Source organism: Mastigoproctus giganteus, chromosome 4 (assembly GCF_048544385.1).
Source record: "Mastigoproctus giganteus isolate SK-2022 chromosome 4, ASM4854438v1, whole genome shotgun sequence".
Taxonomy (NCBI): Eukaryota; Metazoa; Arthropoda; class Arachnida; order Uropygi; family Thelyphonidae; genus Mastigoproctus; species Mastigoproctus giganteus.
The window spans coordinates 107,127,427-107,143,197 of NC_143578.1; the positions used below are offsets into that span (position 1 = coordinate 107,127,427).

The 15,771-nt window shown below is 40.4% G+C and overlaps 1 protein-coding gene across 4 annotated transcripts in view; it reads left to right on the top strand.

Annotated features, from left to right (window-relative positions):
• The window catches only part of LOC150086975 (serine/threonine-protein kinase ULK3-like), a 322,244-nt gene that overhangs the window by 271,936 nt on the left and 34,537 nt on the right, over window positions 1-15,771 (top strand). The window lies entirely within an intron of this gene.

Below are 15,771 nucleotides of genomic sequence, written 5' to 3' on the forward strand. Positions count from 1 at the left end.
AGCGCGAAAAAGCGGGAAATGTAAGTAAAAAAAAAAAAAAAAAAAATCTACAACCACTGTATAAGACGCACCCAGTTTTTAGACCCCAAATTTTTTGAAAAAAGGTGTGTCTTATAAATGGGGAAATACGGTAAGTACTGTGGTGCCTCCGTAACCAGGTGGGCAGGAGCAGCAGTGCATAGCACATGCTTCTTGATTAGACTGGGGTTCGAGCCCATGACCACCAAATACAGAGGATGCAGAAAGGTCAGGGAATGACCACCACATATCACTGGAGCAATATGGCTTTAGTTGCTAATGCTCCAAAAAAAACCAAATAACAATAAGTACCTTGTTGTGCGAGGATTGCCGCAACTTATCAATCGTGTTAGAGCGAAACCATGTTGTAGAAGTACCGTGTTATATGGGGGTTTCCTATATATGACAATATTTCTTACAGATTACATCAGATAAGGGTGACACGAATAATTACAGACCAGTTAGTTTAACTTCTATTCCGGGTAAAATAATGGAGTCACTGGTTAAAGATGCATTGCAGGATCATCTAGACAAGACTGCAGCAATAATTCAGACACAGCATGGGTTTGTTGAGGGAAAGTCTTGTCTGACAAATTCGATAGGATATTATGATGTGGTTAGAAAGAAACTGGATGCAAAAAATAATTTTGATATCATATATTTGGATTTCGGAGCTTAGAGGGGAACAGGTATCCTGTGTGTTATCAGACACAGCCTAAAACACTGATGGATCCAATATCTCTCTATTACAGAAGATTTAGGAGAAGTCCGGTTGGCCTGCCTCCCTAAAATACGCTCGTGCACACCTTCTCAATGGTAAGCCTTGTTACGTCACTTAGGTGGCAACGAACGTGTAGAGTGGTTCTCTTCAAGATGCCTGGTCAGCGTGAAGAGGAAAAGACCAAACCCTCTAGCATATGACAGCACAACAATAAAAATGGCCCTCAGTCCCCAGCAGCTTTCACTCTCCCTCTTATGGCAGCGAGAGGATCAGAGTGGAAGCAGAGGGTGCTAAGAATCTCTGGGTACGACCAGGCTGCCATGCAGGGAAACTGAACTTGGCCTGTTATAACGTACGATCACTCATCGGTGAAGACAGGATATTAGAGCTGGAAAAGGAATTAGAAAATGTGAATTGGAATATCATCGGTTTGGCTGAAACAAGAAGAAGAAATGAATCACTTATATGTTTATCAAGTGGAAATCTGCTGTACACCAATGGAAACAGTGAAAGGAGTGAAGGTGGAGTTGGGTTTCTGGTCCATAAAGATTTTAAAAACAACATTTTGGAATTCAAAAGTACATCACCAAGGGTGTCAAGACTAATACTCAAGATTTCTAAGAGGTACAAGCTAAAGATTATAATGATTTATGCACCAACATCGAGCCATGATGATGAAGAGGTTGAAGAAATGTACACTGAAATTGAGAGTCTTCTCGATGAGCAGAAAACTCACTACACTATTATTATGGGGGACTTCAATGCTAAGGTTGGAAAAAGGCAAAACAGCACAGAAAGAGGAACTATAGGAAATTTTGGAATTGGTGAAAGAAATAAAAGAGGCGAAAGACTTGTGGAATTGGCAGAATCTCAAGGACTGTCAGTAATGAACACTTTTTTCAAGAAAAGGGTGAACAGAAAGTGGACATGGAAGAGTCCAAATGGATTAACAACTAATGAAATCTAATTCATCCTCACTAACAGAAGATATATTGTGAATGATGTTACCATCCTGAATAAGGTAAATGTTGGAAGTGATCACAGAATGGTAAGATGTACACTTGATATAGATGTAGAAAAGGAAAGGAAAAAACTGACTTGAGTAAATAATACAACGGTCTTTGAGATAACAGAGGAGGAGAAAAAGCAGTATGTACTGTAACTTAAGAACAAGTTTGAGCTTCTGCAGACTGCTCAGGACCAAGATATCGACGAGGAATATTACAACTTTCTGAAAGTGATAAAGCCCAAGAAACACTTGTCGTGATGAACCGAAGGTGAAAAATGAAGAGCAAGAAAAACACTGACAGAGAAAATTGAGTATACTGAGTTATGCAAAGCCATTAGAAAGAGACTCAGAGAGGACATAAGAAGATTTAACACAAGAAAAGTAGAACAAGCATTAAGGGAAAACAAAGGATTTAAATCAGCAGCCATGAGCAGTAATACAGAAAGACAAATGATACTGAAACTAAAGAATAGCGATGGTGTACTTATAAACAGCAGAGAAGGCATAATTCAAATAGCAGAAGACCACTATAGAGAATTATACAAGGAGCGAGGGAATGATACCAGCAGTGGGGAAGATGGATTGCAAAGTAGCAACACATACGACATACCCGATATTCTTCCTGATGAGGTAGAACATGCATTGAAGAAAATGAAGAATCGGAAAGCCCCGGGGGAAGATGAAGTTACTGTAGAGTTGTTAAAATTGGGAGGAAGAGACATAACACAAAAACTGGCAAGGCTCTTCATGAAGTGCATTAGAAAAGGTGTGATGCCTAAGCAGTGGAATAATGCAATCATAGTTTTGCTGCATAAGAAAGGAGATAAATCAGAAATTGGAAATTATAGACCAATTAGCTTGTTATCGCACATCTACAAGTTGTTCACAAGGGTCATTACTAACAGATTAGAAAGAATACTTGATGAGAATCAACCGAAAGAGCAAGCTGGCTTTAGGACAGGATTCTCAACTGTGGATCACCTTCACGTAACATCACAGCTAATGGAGAAAGCAAATGAATATAAAACACCATTATGCCTGGCATTTGTGGATTATGAAAGGGCATTTTACTCCATACAGCATAAGGCAATGTTTCGGGCACTGGAAAGACAAGGCATAGATACCCCATATATTATGATTTTGAAGAAAATATATGAGAGTGCTACCTCCTTTATTAGACTAGACAAAGACAGTAGGAAATTTAAAATCGAGAAAGGAGTTCGACAAGGAGACACAATATCTCCGAAGCTGTTTACTATTGCCCTTGAGGAAGCTTTCAGAAGATTAGATCAAACTGTGATAGGGTACACAAAGCCCAACGAGTAAGTATTCTATATTGTATATTACAATATAGAATACTTACTCGTTGGGCTTTGTGTACCCTATCACAGTTTGCTGAAGAGATCGATAAAAAAATAAACTAGTAATATTTAAATAAATAAAAATTAAGTATTAATTAAAAAATTTAAGAAAATTAACCTAAAAATAGAAGAAATTAGGAAAATAAATAATATTTAATTAAAAAAAAAAAAAAATTTAAGAAAATGAACCTGAAAATATAAATTAAAATAGCAAAACTGGTATAGGTACAGACAGAAACGAGTAAATATGAGGCATTACGTCAAAAAGGGCTGTCAATCCACTCAAAGTCCCTGATGAAGTAGGGGGATTGACGGCCACGTGATGTAATGCAATACGTTATATTATTATATAAATTTGTACAGTCTTTAAGATTTAATAATTATCTTGCTACAGATAAAATGTTTTCATTAGTAAAATGTTATGAAAAATCATTATCATTTAGCATTATACTTTATATCTTAACTCAAAATGTATAGGCCATATGGAATGAAGATAACCAAACTAGGTTAACTTGATTACAAATTTGTATGAGCACTAATACTTATATGAAAAACACCAATAATCGGTAACAATCTACAATTAAATGTGTACACACACACACACACACACACACACACACACACACACACACACACACACACACACACACACACACACACACACACACACACACACAGGGTTGTTAAAATGCAGAGAGCTCTGAAGCAAGTTCTAAGGCTCGGACTGAAGAGAAATTTGTACAACAGGTACAAAAAGGATGCGCTCGCCATTTATTGGAAAAAAAAATTTGTTACAAAATTTGTCACTGTATGGCACGTAACTATGTTAGTTACGATTATGCAAATAACTTAAGTTATTTGCATAATTGTAAGTTATTGCCACAGCACCACTACTCAGCTCTACTGTACTGTATAAAATCATACGGTAGATGTTTGCCTGCACTACAGCAGCAATGCCAACAAAGTTGGAGAAAAAGGTGCTATTAGTGAAGTTGTACTATCAGAACAGCAACAATGCAGCTACAGCTATCAGAGAATTCAGGCATCAGAAGTTCATAAGGCGTGGACCTATGACTGTTTGTGCTGTCCGCAAAATGATTGCGAAATTTGAAGCAGCAGGCATCTTGGCGTTCAACTAGGTAGAGGTCAAAAAGAGTGGCCTCCTCTCAAGTTGAAGATGTGGCTATGGCTGTCATGGATTTAGCAAGTCAATCTCCATGTGGTAGCACAAGTGTGCCAGCTGTTTCTCGTGAAGTGGACATGCCATATTCGACTGTATAGCAGATTAGCTCAATATTACAGAGAAGTAGGTTTGCATTCCAACAATCAGTACGGTTTTAAGCAGGGCAATTCCACGGAGGATGCCATGCACTACCTACTGACAACAGTTAAAAACACAGAGGAGAAATATTTGCTGGGGCATTTGACTCACTCTGGTGACCTAGTGTCCTTAGGAGACTTCGCCAGGCAAATGCCCCACAAAACCTCTATAAGGTAATAAACCTTATAGAGGTTTTGTGGGCCCTTTCTTTTGGAACATTGTTCTGGACGAATTTCTGGCCTTGGATCTGGGCCCCGTGGAAAGCCTGGCCTTTGCAGATGACATGATTTTCCTTGTAAAAGGTAACTCACAAGTGGTTGTAGGGCAAAGAGCAAACGCTACCCTCTTGCAGTTGCAGGAGTGGGCACAAATGCACATGGTCAAAATATCGCCTGAAAAAACCAAACAAATACTTCTAAAAGGCAATTTTGACATAAGCAGACGTCCACAAATCAAAATCAACACAACCACTATAAAAATGGTAACAGAACTAAAATATCTTGGAGTGGTCTTTGATTCAAAACTAACTTTTTACCCCCATTTGATCTACTTGGCGAAGAAAGTGAGAAATTATGCAGGTATGATTGCCAGGATCAGTCGAGCAGACTGGGGGCTCAAAAGAAAGAACCTGGTGGTCATATACCGTGCAATGTTCCTACCTGTTATCACCTATGGAGCCGGTGCGTGGTTCATCCGCTTGGCCATAGTAAGAAATAGGAATAAATTAGAATCAATACAAAGGACAATACTACTCACTATTACCAGAGCATGTCGCACAGTAAGCACACCTGCACTACAGTTGCTGGCCGGAACTCTCCCACTTTACCTGGAAGTAGCCAAAAGAGGCTTATATTGTAGATTTAAAAAGGGCATACCCACAGAATTTCTGGGGATAGCCCTTGACACAACCAACACCTTCAATGATGAAAGAATAAGAATAGCCACAAAGCTCCATGAGCTATGGCAAACAAAGTGGGAGCAGCAAACCAGAGGTCTGGTTACCAAACGGTTTCTGCCACAGGTGTCAATGGTTAACCCAAAGCCACCTAAGTGGTATGCCCCCGGGCTTTTTACAACATTTATATTGACAGGTCACAGCTCCCTATAGGCAAAACTAACCTCCTTAGGCCTGACCAATGACCCAAACTGCACCTGTGGCGAAAGTGAAGACTGGCGCACATTCTATATGAATGTATAATATATGACATCCCCAGAACAGAGCTAATAGCACAGATTGGTCCCCTTCCCAGGGGAGAAGAACATCTGTTCATCATAGAAGAACAAAATTATAAAGCTTTTACATCTTTCACACAGAAAGTATCCGAAATGCTCAGAGCAATCCAAAGAATGGCAATTCAGCCCCCCAGCAATTAGACAATAATCAATAGTAAAATTGCCCGAGTTTCCCACCACGCCCAGACGATGACTTAAAAACTGTTAGGACAGCAGTATTCTGCACCCTGACAGAAACCTGATATAACAAAACTCTCCAGTACTACCCTGCCATATGTAGGAACCTGGGGGCCCCACACCAAATAAGTAACTATGCAGGGGAGGGAGATGTACAGGCAGCCAGGGAAGTGGAAACTGAAAAATATCATTAACTAGTGGCAAGGGGATCCAATGTAGAAAGAAAGAAGAATGAAAGATAGAATGAATAGGCTGGCCACTGAGTGAACTAGGAATTATGATAAAAGGGAATAAATGGCAGTTTTGGTGAAAGAAAGATTGACCTAGCATGAGGGAAAGAGAGAGTGAATGGGAATGAGTAGAAGAGCAAATGTAATTGGCCGAAAGAATACAAAGTTAAAAATAACTTACATTACTTTACACGTACTGTACTAACAAACATTTACTAACCACATAAACACTATCACTGCATTCTCCCCTGGCCTGCAAAAAAAAAAAAAAAAAACGTTTTAATTAGTATTTAAATTTACACTACACATCATTGCATCCCCTCCTGGTGTGTGAGAAAAAGATGAATGAGTTGAGTGGGGGGGAAAAAAAAAAAAGAATGCAAGTAGAGTGAGAATGCAGATTATGAATGAAATAAATGTGTCTCTCCCATCCCCTCACCTGGTGGGTTCCCCACTGCCAGCTAACATATCCCACCCCAGAGCGGCTTGACCTTCATACCGAATTCGACACTGCTTGGACATGACACTGACGGCTGACCCTTGGACATGACACAGACATGACATTCTGCGGTTTTGCTGCCAACACGCCATTGGCGATCTGAACTGGGTACTCTAAGCTGGTTCCCTTTAAAACCCATCCCCAGGCAGTGGGGGGAGATGGATCTCTGTCTCCTCTCCTCCCTGCCTACTCCCCCATGCTTTGCCTGGTGGGCCTCGTCTCCACTGACCGCTTTGGGGATGCTTACTCTATCATCCCTATTCTTGTTTTCCCCCCAGTCTTCAGTCTTCCCCCCTCCACTAAATCGACCAAGATACACCCTTAACAATGCCGCCAAATTCTAATCAACGTCTAAATTCCACCGGTTTCGTCTAAATCTCTAAGACAACAAACACTATTAGCTTTTATCTAGCGTATAGCCTCACGTCTAAATTTAAGAACATCAAAATTTTGCCTGACCTATTAGGCCTGTAACACATCTCTTTAGCATTCAACCCCAACCAGCGATTTCCTAACAGCAATCCCAATAAGCACTAATGTCAAATGCGTTTTTTTTTTTTTTTTTAAGGTCCTAGCCACTGAAATCTCAGGAAACTAGGTGGCAGGACTTGCCAGAGCAATTTGTTGTGATACTGGATACACCTGGCTAGCCTCCGCGTGGCAGGGTATGGGCAACGTCAGGTCCCACTTGGGGCCTGTCAGCCAATAAGCCGGTCTAACAATGGGCACAACATATCACACACTGCACAGGCACGGCCCACATACTTTCAAATCTCTGGCTTGACAGTGTACTGTCCTCGATACAGCGAAACACACGCGGAGTTGGGAGAAATCCCAGGTGCACAAACATACCTTATACATGACACAAACATACCTTATGTAAGGCTAGTAATACATCAGGTATTGCGGTACTGTCCTTACAAGATGCGCATGCTACAGCAGCTAAAGCATGGTGGTGCAGATTTCACATACGCACTTCAGTTTCTGGTGCGAATGATAGTGGATATCACTTGGCCATGGAACATCCTTTGGAGTGATGAAGCCCACCTGCTTAAATGGACAAGTGAATCCGCACAAACTGTCGCATTTGGCTAACAGAAAACCCTTGATTTATCCAAGAGGTCCCATTGCATTCTCCAAAAGTGACAGTGTGTGTGGATTTACAGCCATATTCATGATTGGGCCATATTTTTTTGAACAGGTAACACCAACTGGATCCCGCACCTGTTCCGTCACTGGACAGCAATATTATGAAATGTTGGCAAATTTTGCAATACCAGAGCTGCAACAACGTGGGTGCCTTCAGGATACTATATTCATGCAAGAAGGTGCACCACCCCACATCCACCGTTGTGTCCAAAGATTGCTAAGGCAACACTTTACAGAGAACAGGTCATCAGCCGTTGTTTCCAGACATCTTGGCCACCGGGCCTCACCCTGTGTGACTTCTGGTTGTGGCGTTTTTTGAAGAACCAAGTGTATTGGGAAGGATGTCAAACTCTGGCAGGTCTGAAGGGCAGCGTTAGACATGTGCTGGCTATTCCAGTTGACGGCACCTTCGTAGCCAGGTGGGCAGGGGCAGCAGTGCGTAGCACACGCTTCTTGATTAGAACGGGGTTCGAGCCTGTGACCACCAAATACGGAGGATGCGGAAAGGTCAGGGAATGACTACCGCATATCCACGGAGCAATATGGCCTTAGTTGCTAATGCTCCTAAAAACCAAATAACAAACAAACAAACATTCCAGCTGTAAAAAATGCTGTTCTTTGAATGGAAACTGTTGTTGAACAAAATGAAGGACACATTGAACAATTGTACCGCTGTTCAAGTGATTTGTATTGCCACAGCGCCACATAGTGACAAAATTTGTAACTAATTTTTTTCCCACAATAAATGGCGAGTGCATTCTTTATTGTACCTGTTATCCAAATTTCTCTTCAGTACAAGCCTTAGAGCTTGCTCCAGACCCCTCTACACAGGGATACTTTAATTGTTTACAGGGTTGTTTATTTTAACAACCCTGTATATGTATCTATTCAAAGTGACCCACATTTACGAGCCTTACATAGCAGTGTGTGTGTGTGTGTGTGCGTGCGTGCGTGCGCACTCTCTGAAGCTAACAATACACATTTAATCTGTGAATTTCTTTTTTCAAAACAAATTGTATGGGGAAAAAAGAAAGAATAATTGCCATCTTTCTATTTGTCTGATTTCAATAAAATTTGCGATGGCTTAACAAATGTTTCTGTATGAACCAAATATGTGCCACTGCTGTCATAACCCCTCGATGGTATCTTCACCTTGTCATAGTGATGGGGCTTGCATGCTCTGAGAACCTCGAGAGCCATGCCGGCAGTAGCATAGCTACTAGTAGGGTCACTCAAGCCGGACGGGTCTTCTAGTGGTAGGAGCCAGACTAAGAAAGATACTTAGGAGAAAGAAACTCTGATTCAAACCATAGTAGGTGTGACTCTTTAGCATGACAGTAAGGCAACACACCTAGGGAAAGGTGCTTTAAATAACACCTCTGGACAAGGGCAGCATCTCCAGCAGTACGGGCAATGAGTGGGGATAGAAGCTATCTGAACAGTCACTGTTCTGACAGCTTAGTGATATACAGTGGAAACCCCCTTTACGATGGGTTCACTATACAATCAAATCACTTTATGATGGACTCTCCATAATAAAATTCTTTTCACTATATGATATGTAGTAAGCGTGGGATATTGTCATCACGTTTGCGAATTGAATTTTAATTCTATTTTAATTAATTAATTCTATTAAACGGAACTTAAAAAATAGGAATGAAGAGAAGATTTTGAAAATTTATTAATTTATTTTTGTTTTTTTTATATGATTTCAGTGAAGGGGAAACACATTTCACCATAATACTGTAAGGTATTATCGCAAATGCAATAAGATCGAGTTTACTACCTGTTTATAATAGCTTGCACTAACAGAAAAGCCCAATAAACTGGAAAGTTCAAATTGCTTTTATTGTTTTATGGTTGTGACCTCCAGAAACGTGCTTTAGAAAAATATCACAAATGCGTTCAAAATTCATTCTTATAATTCATTCTCAAACATAGCAATAAACGGTGAAAGTGTAGTGCATTTTAATGATTTGAGTGACTGATTCTACTAACCAGTGATCACTGATGCCTGCTTATTTCGCTGTACAATGACTTACGATTGTCTCCGACCAGACCACGTGGTCCTTTGTCTCAGCCAATAGCAGCATTTGTAAACGTGTTGGGCATGTGTTTTGCTTGCGTATCCTTTAGTTCAAGTGATTTTTTTTTGTGCTTACTTTCCATAAATTTACTGTATTGAATTCTTGAACTTACAACACTGCATAATATGCCCCTAAAGAGAGCGCAGTAAGAAGAAAATTTCAATTAAAATTAAACAAGAAATAGTGACAAAACATGATGGTGCTAAAATTAGTTCACTGGTGCACGAATATGGTTTTTCACAGTCAACCATTTCTACCATAGTGAAAAAAAAAAAAAGAAAATCTTAAAAAAGTTAAAGTGATGAATCTAACCCCGTCCAAAAAGGCAGAGAACTGATTTTAGAAATGGAAAGGCTTTTGTTGCTGTGGATAAAAGAAAAACAAATGAAGGGTGATACAGTTCCTGGATAATACAAAGGGTACTAGGAAAGTTTTGCAATACAGCTTTGTTTATTTAATTTTTTCAAAGTAATTTCCTCTACATTCAATGCACCTCTCCATCCTCCGAAACCAATCTTTAAACCAGTTCTGCCAAGTTTCACTAGGGAGTAAAGCACACTCGTTGTCCCAAGCCCGTAGAAGGTCCTCATCACTGGAAAACCGCCTCCCTTTTAGCTTCATTTTCACATGCGGGAACAGTGCAAAGTCGCAGGGAGCAAGGTCTGGACTGTAGGGAGGGTGCTCGAGAAATTTCAGTCCTGTTGTGGTCAAATATTCGGTACAGGCTTTGGCGCGGTGAGCTGGAGCATTATCGTGATGGAGGTACCAGGTGTCCATTCTTGACTTTGGCCGCAGGTTCTTCATAGATCCAATGACTTTAGGCAGGCATTGTTCAGTATACCACTTAGCTGTGACTGTCTTCTGCGTGTCCAAAACGACACGTTCCACAATTCCACTCGATTTGAAAAATACAGCTATCATTTTCTTCTTTACAGATCGGGATTTTCTGACAATTACGGGTGTGTCGTCATCATCAAAGACCCAAACTTTGTTTTGAGCCTTGGTCGGCAGATCGTAATAGTACAGCCAAGTCTCGTCACCTGTCACGATGTTGTTCACATACCGAGATTGTCCCTTATCAAACTTTTTTAACATCTCCCGGCACCAAGTCACACGTCGTGCCATCTGCTCTTCAGTCAGTTGATGCGGCACCCAGAGAGAACAAAGTTTCTTCACGTGCAAATGATCTTGCAGAATCGAATGAATTGCTGGTGCATTTAGGCCCAAAGTATCCTCTATCTGTTGGTAGGTCACTCGCCTGTTTTCGTCAAGCATTTTCCTCACAGCAGTAACGTTTTCCTCCGTAACTGACGTTCGTGGCCTTCCCGGCCTCTCAGAATCCTCCAGAGTGAAATTTCCCCTTTGGAATTCTCTATACCACCTGAATATCGTTACGATGTGGACAATCATCATCTAGTGCAAGAGTCATTTCTTCTAAGCACTGGTCTATGGTTAAACCACGCACAAAATTATACTGCAAAACTGTCCTTATCTCATTTCGTGACCACGATGCCATTGCAAGCACTTTACACTCTCACTACTAATGAATAACTGAGCCCATCGACTTGGCGCGGCGGCTACTATGCACGTATGAACATGTCTCAACATGCAGCAACAAGCAGCTTCCTGTGATTCATTGTTGCATCATATTGCAAAACTTTCCTAGTACCCTTTGTACATTTGTGAACATGCAAAGCAGATTTTTGAGGACTTCAAGACTAAAACACCTTCAGCTAGTGATACATGATATGGGGACTTTAAAGCCAATAAAGGAGAAAGTTTGGTTTGACCGTTTTAGAAAAAGGTCCGATATTAATAGTGTCATAAGGCATGGAGAGGCTTGCAGTGCTGATCAGGAAGCAGCTGAAAACTTTAAGGTGGAGTTTCAAGAGTTCATTGAGAAGGAGGGTTACCTTCTTCAAGTCTTTAATACAGACAAAACGGGCCTCTTTTGGAAAAGGATGCCTAGGCGACTATACATCACAAAAGAAGAGGCTTCGTTGCCTGGTCATAAGCCTATGAAGGATAAGCTTACTCTGCTATTAGGGTCCAATGCCTGTGGTGATTTTAAACTTAAGCCAATGTTGGTTTACCACTCAGAAACTCCCAGAGTGTTTAAACAGCAACAGGTCATCAAAAGCAGGTTGGGTGTCTTTTGGCGGTGTAACAAGAAGGCCTGGGTGACAAGACACCTCTTCAATGAATGGGTATTTGAAGTGTTTTGTCCTTTAGTCAAAGGTTACTTAGAAAAAAAAACAAACTTCCTTTAAAGGCACTATTAATTTTGGATAATGCTCCAGGTCATGATCCCCAACTTGGCTGATCTCTGGAGGAGCAATTTAACTTCATTACTGTCAAATTTCTCCCACCCAGTACCATCCCTCTGCTTCAGCTGATGGATCAGCAAGTGATTGCCAACTTTAAAAAAATTTACACAAAGAAGCTTGCAAAGTGCTTTGAAGAGACTTCAGGAGACAGAGCCATCACCTTAAAGGAATTCTGGAAGACCAGGTTTAACATCTTAGACTGTGTACAAATGATTGTCAGTTCTTGGAATGAAGTTTCAGCTCGGTGCTTCAATGCAGCCTGGAAGAACCTATGGCCTTCAGTCATCCATGATTTTGAAGGATTTGAAGCTGAAGGTGTAGGAAATTATCACTCTTGGTGAGTCCTTGGCTCTGGTGATTGATGCAGCGGATGTGGAGGAGTTAACTGTGGACCACGGAAGGGAGTTGACAACAGAGGAGCTCCAAGAATTAGAGCAGATAGGCGAGCATGACAGTGGAGATGAGGAACATGAGGAGGATGACTGTGTAGCAACAACTCCAGAAAGTAAAAACATGTTTGCTGCATGGGATATTGTGAAGAGGACAGTAAGAAAAAAATCCAGATATTGAAACCACTGAATTGATGACACTTCAAATTTAAGATCAGATGTTAAGTTATTTCAAGAACCTTCAGAGAAAGCGCCAAAAGCAAAATACTTTGAACAGTTTTTATACCATAAGGCACATGTTTCAGAAGACATGACCTTGTTCTACTCTGGAAATAACAACAACACACACCAGCATGGAGTGGAGATCCTAGTTACTAGGGATGTCTCCAAAACTGTACTCAACTTTGTGCCACACTCCGAGCGAATAATATTACGCCAGCTGAAGGGACAACTTTTCAATGTCAACATAATTCAAGTATATGCTCCAATGGCTGATAAGGAAGATGTGGAAATCGAATGTTTCTATACAGAGCTGAAAGCAGTAGTTAAACTAACAAAGAAACAAGACCTAAATATTGTTATGGGAGATCTGAATGCTAAGGTTGGAAAAAGCAAATCTGGTGAAACTTATAGGAGAATTTGGTCTTGGAACAAGGAATGAAAGTTGGGGGGGGGGAATCGGCTGATACAATTTTGCCAAGAGGAGAACTTGATTGCCAACACCTGGTTTCGACCTCCAAAGAAAAGGCTCCCCTAAACAGCACACAAAACATGGTCAGAAACCAAATTGACTGTATCATGATCAATCAATGTTTCCAGAACAGTATTAAAAGCACCAAGATGTACCCGAGTGCAGATATTGATTCAGACCACAATCCAGTCATAGCTGAGATTAAAGGCTTCTAGGAGAACGCAACCAATGAAGAAAGTTGACTTAGAGGAGAAGTTAAAAAATCCCGAAACATATCAGTTAATGAAGACATGCCTTAACAAAAGAATGCAGCACATCCATAGACAGGAGGAGAGGGGAAGTGGAAGATCTTTGGAAGAGTTTTAAATCTGTTCTGACTGAAACGAGCTAAGAAGTTCTAGGTTATGTGATATGTCTGAAGCAGAAAGACTGGATGACAGATGAAATTTTGACACTCATGGAGAAGTGCAGAGCACTAAGGTATAGGGAGGTGAATAGACTGATTAAGAACAAAATTAAAGGAGCTAAAGAGAGCTGGATCACAGGAAAATGCAGAGAAATAGAAGCTCTTCAAGAAAAACATGTTGATTTCAATTTTCACAGAAAGATTGAAGAGATTTCAGGAATTAATAGAAAAAAAACAACCAACTGCAATCCGAAATGAAAAAGGTGAGATTATCAGGGAAGAATCAGAAAAACTGAACATGTGGACTAAATACATAAAAGACCTCTTTGCCGACAGTGAACATGATCTAGATGAAAACAACAATGCAGTGCCATCCATCCTAAGATCCAAGGTGGAGAGGGTGATTAAATCAATGAAGAAGAGAAAAGCCAAAGGACCTGATGAAATCACAGCGGAAATAGTCAAATTTCTCGACTACAAAAACACTGACATTCTTGTTGAATTATTTAGCAGAATTTACAACACAGGCAATATCCCTCAGGACTAGCTGACATCAACATTCATCACTGTTCCCAAAAAAACTAAGCAACAAGACTTGTGGAGACTTCAGACTAATCAGCTGTGCCAAGTCCTCAGAATAATTCAAAATCGGGTTTTCAGCAATTGTGGAGAGTCACAGACGATGCCAGTTTGGATTTAGGGAAGAACTGGGTACATGAGAAGCACTATTTTGTGCCCAGGCCATGATGCAAATGTGCAGAGAACAACAGATTGAAGCCCATCTTTGTTTTATTGACTTTGAGAAGGCCTTTGATTGAGTCCAACACACCAAGCTTATCAAGATTCTTGAGGAGTCCAGCTTTGATAAAAAGGACATCCGAATATCAAACACCTCTACAGGAACCAAACGGTATCTGTTGCAGTTGACGGCAGAAAGACAGAAAGCATCAACTTTGAATGTGGAGTGAGGCAAGGATGCGTACCTCCCCCTCTCCTGTTTAACATTTACTCGGACGTCATCTTCAAGAGAGCATTAGATGGAAGAAATGAAGGAATATCTGTCAATGGTAGAGTGATTGACAACCTTCAATATCAGATGATACTGTATGCAGGACGTACAAATACTCCTCAATCGTGAGAGTGAAGATAGTGAAAGAATGGGCCTTGGGATTAATATCAATAAGACTAAGCTCGTGGTCCTTAATGGGGCAATGCCAACATGTCCCCTCATGTTTAAACGGAAGACTGATAGAGAGAGTTGACAAAATCAAATATCTAGGTTGTTGCATCAATGACAAAAATGAACCAGTTATGGAAATAAAAGGAAGGATTGAAATGGCCATGCAGTATTTTCTTAAAATGAGACCTGCACTGTGCAATGGAAACCTGGATCTCCACCTTAGAATCTGGATGACGAGATGCTATGTTTGGTCAGTTTTGTTGTATGGTGCCGAGACATGGACATTAAAAACTAACACCTCAAAAAAACTGGAAGCATTTGAAATGTGGACATACAGAAGAATATTAAAAATACCATGGATAGCAAGTGACCAATGAGTGTCCTACAGAGAATTGGAAAAACCAATGAATTGCTGAAGGACATAATGAAAATGGTATATCTTGGACACCTGATGAGGAACAACACATACACAATTCCATGGCTAATTATTGAGGGGAGAATGGAAGAAAGAAAGAAAGCCTTGGAGAAGATGTACATTGTGGCTTGGTAACATTAAGAATTGAACAGGACTGAACACTAAGCAGCTGTTCAGAGCTACCAGAGACAGAGAGACATTTGCTGTGGTGGTCGCCGACATCCATTAGGATATGGCACACAGAGAAGAAGAAGCTGTCATGGGTGCTACCTTTTCTGAAATCCAACAAAGAAAATTTCACAATGGGGTTGCCAACTTAATCTTAAATTGAAACTTGGTTATAATTATATATTAATCTGTTCTCATTGTTTGGTGGATGTGTTTCCAAAGTTGAATAACTCACAAGCACACAGGATGGAAAAAGTATTTCTGTATTCTTTCATCAATATTCTTGAATGGCACCACATTATGAATTTTGTCAATACCTGTGACAGTAATAACTCTAATGTCACTTTCAGATTTAAAATGTGTAGAAAAATTCACTGTTAAATCCTATTT